Source organism: Aedes albopictus, chromosome 1 (assembly GCF_035046485.1).
Source record: "Aedes albopictus strain Foshan chromosome 1, AalbF5, whole genome shotgun sequence".
In the NCBI taxonomy this organism is placed as follows: domain Eukaryota; kingdom Metazoa; phylum Arthropoda; class Insecta; order Diptera; family Culicidae; genus Aedes; species Aedes albopictus.
The window spans coordinates 71,818,354-71,825,057 of NC_085136.1; positions in this window are offsets into that span (position 1 = coordinate 71,818,354).

A 6,704-nucleotide genomic window follows, 5' to 3' on the forward strand; every position below is an offset into this window, starting at 1 on the left:
TCGAAATCAAGTGTACGGGTTGCGGATGAAATTTCGTCATCGTGCGTAACCTTTGACGGACTGAAGCGGGCGATGCTCTTTCGAACTTATTGTTCAACATAGCACTGGAAGGAGCGATAAGGAGAGCTGGTGTGCACAGGAGCGGAACCATTGTCACGAAGTCGCATACAAGGATTGGTAAATTCGCCTCACTCCATTCATATTCACTCCTCTTTGCTGAAGCGAATCGAGAAAGATGCAGCAAACGGATAGTCGTGATCAAACACGCAACCCCATCACCAGTGGGAAGCGATGCGCAAGCTGGTTGACATGGATATTCGTGGCCGATCGTCGCAGTTTGGATCGCAAGCGAATGAATGAATGGCGAATGGTGACGAATGCTGGTGAGCGATCGAAGCGGCTATTATCATAACTAGAAGAGAATTTCTGCATGTAATGCATACGTTTTTAGTGTATTGTTGTGGAAATGCTAGATTAGCAAAGAAAATAATAAACATTTTTTGAATACTTCAAATATTCGTACGCGCATAATCACTCACGAATCGCATCACCTCTCCATCGCTTGCGATGCGAATGTGGACGAATGTTTAAATTCCATGTATGGCTTCCCACCGTTCGCCGGTGTTTGCTGTCGTCGCTGACAAACAAACACACAAACTAAAGCGACAACCGTTCGCTGCTGACTGTGTTCGAGTGTGGAAGAAGATGAAAAGTGGAAATCAGGAACCCTGGTCGCATATGCTCCTGGGCTTCGCGGACGATATCGACATCATCGGAATCGACCGTCGGGCCGTGGAAGAGGCGTTCGTACCTTATAAGAGGGAGACTGCGAGGATTGGACTTACGATCAACACCACAAAGACTAAGTACATGATTGCTGGTGTTCAACGTCGGTCCGGCCGTGGTAGTGGTGACGAAGTGGTGCTAGGTGGGGAAAAGTTTGAAGTTGTGGATGATTTTGTTTATCTTGGTACTCTAGTGACGTGCGATAATGATGTTACCCGCGAGGTGAAAAGGCGGGTTGTGGCTGCAAATCGGGCCTTTTTCGGTCTGCGAAACCAGCTGAGGTCCCGCAGGCTGCGAACGAAGACAAAACTCGCGTTGTACAAGTTTCTGATTCTCCCGGTCGCTTTATACGGTCATGAAACTTGGACGTTGAAAGAAGTTGATCGGAGAGCCTTTGGAGTCTTCGAACGTGCTCGAAAGTGCTGCGAACAATACTCGGCGGTAAACTGTAGGACGGCATCTGGCGGCGTCGCATGAACTACGAATTGTACCAGGTATATAAAGAGATGGATATAGTGAAGCGAATACAACACGGCAGGCTGCGGTGGGCTGGACACGTAGCTCGTATGCCGGAGGAACGACAAGCTAAAATTATATTCAGCAGAGAACCAGGAAGGGGTCGTCGGCTTCGTGGAAGGCCGCGCACACGTTGGCTTTTTGCAGTTGAGGAGGACCTAAGGACTCTAAACGTTCAGGGCGACTGGAAGCGATTGGCCCAGGACCGAGGCCAGTGGAGGCGGATACTTCATTCGGCGTAGACTCACCGCTACGAGTTATAGCCCATCAAGTTATTGGGAGGCTGGCCGTAGAGCGTTAATAAAATGAACTAATCGGTTTGGCTCTCAGAATAGTAATGAACAAATTTTCTCTTTATTGATAATAGATAACAAAATAGGGTTGCTAGGGTTGCTTGCCGCTACGCGTCACCATCGCCTACTTCCACACTCCTCCTCGATGGTAATATTCCAGCTGCTTCTCGGAACTTACGTAGCTTCACCGCATGAAGTGGCTTAGTTAACATGTCGGCAACCATTTCTTCGGTCGAACAGTATACCGCTTGAATTTCTCCATTGGCCTGCATCTCTCGAATATAATGGTTCTTGGTTTCGACGTGCTTGGATCTGCGACTTACATTTGGTGATGATAGTTGCTTAATGCAAGATTGATTATCTTCAAAAATTGTAATGGGCAGGTTGATTGGCACAGAGAAATCTTCCAGAATTCGCAAAATCCATTGGACTTCCTGACAGCATACTGCAAGCGCTATGTACTCAGCTTCCGTACTGCTCAGTGAAACACATGTTTGCTTCTTGGAACTCCAGAATATTGAACCGCCATTCAGTTGCAGCAAATATCCAGATGTTGATTTCCTGTCCTTCGAGTCTCCGGCCCAATCCGCGTCAACGTATACGGTTAGTGGATCTGATTTGATGCCCAGTATCAGCTCATGGTCCAACGTGTGCTTCAAATAACGTAGAACCCGTTTCGCTTCTACCCAGTCGGCTTGGGATGGGCAACTCACTTTTCGTCCCAGGATCGAAACGCTAGCAGCTATGTCGGGTCGGGTATTTACAGAAACATAAAGCAAACCACCAACTAGGCTAGCATACTGCGTGTTGTTTGGTAGCATCTCACTCGTCTCCTCCTTGGTTTGCAAATATCCGGGATCCAATGGTATCTTGGATGGTTTCGCTTCCTCCATTCCGAAACGACTCAGCAGCTTCTTGATGTATCCGGCTTGATTCAACGAAATACGGTCATCAGTTCGTTTCACTTCAACTCCAAGGAAATAGCGAATGTTGCCCAATGACGTTACAGCGAAATGTTTGTTTAATCCTTTGATGATTTCGGAATACTCCTCCTCGGTGCGACAGGCCACAACGATGTCATCAACGTAAACAGCCAAATAAACGGTGTTCTCGCCTGTCCCACGGTAATAGAGGCAGGAATCGTTCTTCGATTGCGTAAATCCCATCTTCTTCAACGCAGCATCAAACGTGGTGTTCCAGACTCGAGCAGCCTGCTTCAAACCATAGAGACTCTTGCGAAGGTGGCAAACTGCGTTCTTGTCGGTTGAGGCTATTCCTGCAGGTTGTTTCATGTAGACAGTTTCTTGAAGTTGTCCGTGTAAGTAGGCTGTCTTGACATCAGCGTGCTTCAATAACAGCTTCCTTTGGGCAGCAACTGTAGCAAGAATCTTGAAGGTAACGGGTTTGACAACCGGTGCAAAAACTTCATCGTAGTCAATTCCAAACTTTTGTGTGAATCCTTGAGCTACAAGTCTTGCCTTATACCGCACCACGTTGCCTTGTTCGTCCAGTTTCCTTTTAAATATCCATTTGCATCCAATTGCTTTTCTCCCGGCAGGAAGCTTCACTAAATCCCAAGTGTGGTTCTCCTTTTGAGATTTGAGTTCGTCCTCGATAGCTGCCTCTTCATACGTTCGCGGCTCGGATTGCTGCTTGTAGATGATGTTCAGCGACTCAGAGTATCGTGCGGGTGGTTTACCTTTGGTACCTCTTTCCGATCGCCGGGGCAGTGGTGAATCAGGAACTTCTTCGGTGCTGCTGAGAAACTCGATGCTGCTATCGCCTGACTCGGACTGCTCCTCCTCCTCCTGAACGAGTGTAGATTCCGCTTCCGACAGGTCCTCTTCGAATTCCACTTGGGTTGGTATTTCATCTGGTGTTTCATCCGGTGTTTCTGGATCACATTCAAATTCAACAACTTCAGGATTGGTAGCCTCTTTCGTACGGTCATCCTCTTTGAGAAAACGAGCATCTCTGCTGATCACAACTTTGTCGGTATCAGGATCAATGAACTTGTACGCCTTATGATGGTCCGAGTATCCGATGAAAATCATCTTGACTGCTTTCGGCTCCAACTTGGTTCGTTTTTGATCCGGAACGTGAACATATGCTGAACTTCCAAATATCTGCAAGTGCTTCAAATCAGGAACCGTTCCATACCAGTGTTCGTACGGCGTTTTCTGAACTGATCTTGACGGAAGAACGTTCTGCAAATGAGCTGCTGTGTTTACTGCTTCCGCCCAATATCGGTATCCGAGCTTCGCATCAATTAGGAGACATCTGGCCATTTCCACGAGACTGCGATTTTTCCTTTCGGCGACTCCATTCTGCTGCGGGGAATAGGCAGCAGTGTATTGCGGAGTAATCCCTTCTGCACGGTAGAAGCTTCTGAGTGCCTTTGACTTGTATTCACCGCCCTGGTCCGATCGTATGATTGAAGGCTCCCTTCCAAAACGTGTTTCTATCATCCTGACGTACTGAATTATCTTGTCAACCGCTTCTGACTTCCGTTGCAAAAAATACACCACCGTGAATCTTGATCTGTCATCTATCATGGTCATGAAGTATCTTGATCCTCCAGGTGTGGGTGTCTTCATCGGACCACAAATATCCGTGTGAACCAGCTCCAGAATGCTCCGAGATGATCCTGTTGCCTCCTTGGGAAAGGGTAAACGAGCCATTTTTCCTTCCAGGCAGCACTCGCACGTTTCCTCTACCGGACAATCTTCAATTTGTATTCCTGTGGCGAGCTTGCTGTTGATCATTTGACGAATAGCGTTTGGATCTCGGTGTCCCAATTTCCTGTGCCAGTGATGCAGACATTCGTTGGTGTGAACTGCTGCTGCGGTTTCAGGTTTCATCAGCTTGACGTAGTATAATCCTCCAGACTTCACGGCTGTAGCTGCAGGCATCCCGTTGTGCGAAATTTCACAGTTGTTTCCGGCAAATACGACTTCAGCTCCTTTCTCGGTCAGCTTGCTAACAGAAACCAGGTTCGTTTCCAACTCCGGAACCAGCAGAACTTCCGACAGGTTTATTTTCTTCGGCATCCCATCCTTGGCTTCGCAAAACAATCGTCCGCTTCCTTTGGCCTTCACTTCTGCAACATTCCCATCTGCGAGTGTAACGGTTGTTCCGGAAAGCGGTGTCATCTCATCGAAAAAATCTTCGTTTCCACACATATGACTTGACGCACCAGAATCGACTATCCATCCGTTGGGCCTGAACGTCTTCTTCGATCCGGTTGCAAAAGCGAATTCAGCGCTGTTGCTTTCTTCCTTCACAACACGAGCCTTTGGTTTGAACGGTTTGCGATCCTTGGCAGGGAACACTTCTCTCTTCTGGTTCAGTTGTCGGCAATCTTGTTTCTTGTGTCCCGGTTTGTGGCAGTGATGGCACAGCACCTGCTTCGATCCGGATTGTACTTTCAGCAATGACTCACCTCGAGCGTTGTCTCGTCGTTTCAGGGCTTCATCGATTAACTTTCCGCGAATCAGTTCCATCGTCAGTTCGGTGTCGGGGCGATTCTCCAAAGCGATACCCAAATTGTCGTAGGACTCCGGCATGCTTCGTAACACCATCAGCATCGTTATCTTGGACGGCAACTCGTACCCGGCGTTTGCGATCCGTTCGAACAGGTCCTCCATCTCCATCAGGAGTCGTTCCAGGTCGTCGCCCTCCGTGTACTGCATGTTGATCACCCGGCGCAGCATTGCCAGAACTGAAGTGATGCTTGACTTTTGATAGTGATTGACTAAAACTTCCCAGGTTTGCTTCGCGGTTGTGCTTTTCTGGATCAATCTTCGCTGGGTCGTTCCGACTAGTAGAGCAATGGTCGCCCGCGTCTTCTGGTCACCTTTCTTCCAGGCATCCGTTAGCGGAATCGGGGCATCTTCTTCTACATACTTCCATAACTCTTCTCGAATCAGGAGCATTTGAACGTTGAACTTCCAGCTTTCGAAATTGCTGTTGCTCAGCTTCTCGACGGCGAACTTGTTCCCGTCCATGTTGCGGTCCTCCGGTAAATCCAATTACAGCGTAGACCTCTTCGAATTCTTCCGGTAAATCCAATTATCGTAAAGAACTCCGACGACTTGAAAATAATCTTCGTGAACTACTTCTATAGGCCCATAACCTATTGGGGGGCTGGCCGTAGAGCGTTAATAAAATGAACTAATCGGTTTGGCTCTCAGAATAGTAATGAACAAATTTTCTCTTTATTGATAATAGATAACAAAATAGGGTTGCTAGGGTTGCTTGCCGCTACGCGTCACCATCGCCTACTTCCACAATTGCATATTGTATCAATAATCAACATACACCAAAATGGATCCTTTTTGATTATTTTTGAATTTTATAGCAACCAACTGAGTGAATGCTTTTTAGCGTGCACCGAGAACTTTTGACATTTGCGGAACAAATGCGGCGGTCGAAACCACCGCAACCCCGTTGGATTTTTTTCTATTTTTCCGCAATATATAATTTGTACATCACTTTTACGACGCGACTGATGTGCACCGAAAATGATGTCACGGTGCCTCCACAGACCATCAAAACTAAGTTCAGGGCTCGAATCCTATGGCCATTCTACACCTCTGGGCAAATTTTTAAAATACACACTTATTTCTGAAATGCCTGTTCGGTACTTTTTTGACGAGATTATAACAGCAGTCCGATCTCGGTAGTTTCGGTAATCGATTTTACTGAGGTTCAGTAGAACAACTGTCAAAATCGTATGGAAAAGGTAAACAATGATTTTTTGCTGAACGAGTTCGGTGCTCAGCAGTTTTTTTTTTTTTTCTGTATTAACGAGATTTTTAGCCCTAGGCTAGTTCATCTCGGGACCCACGCTTTACTTCCCTTCCGAAGGAAGAACTCACATTTTACGAGTTTGTCGGGAGTGGGATTCGATCCCAGGTCCTCGGCGTGATAGTCAAGTGTTCTAACCATCACACCAGGTCCGCTCCACGGTGCTCAGCAGTTTTAATCTCGTCAAAAAATTACCGAACTCGGTAATCCAAATTAAGTGTGTAATCCCTGAGGGCAATGCTAAGCAGAGGAAAAATAACTTAAACAGTAATCTACGTAAATTATATATTTTAAACTATT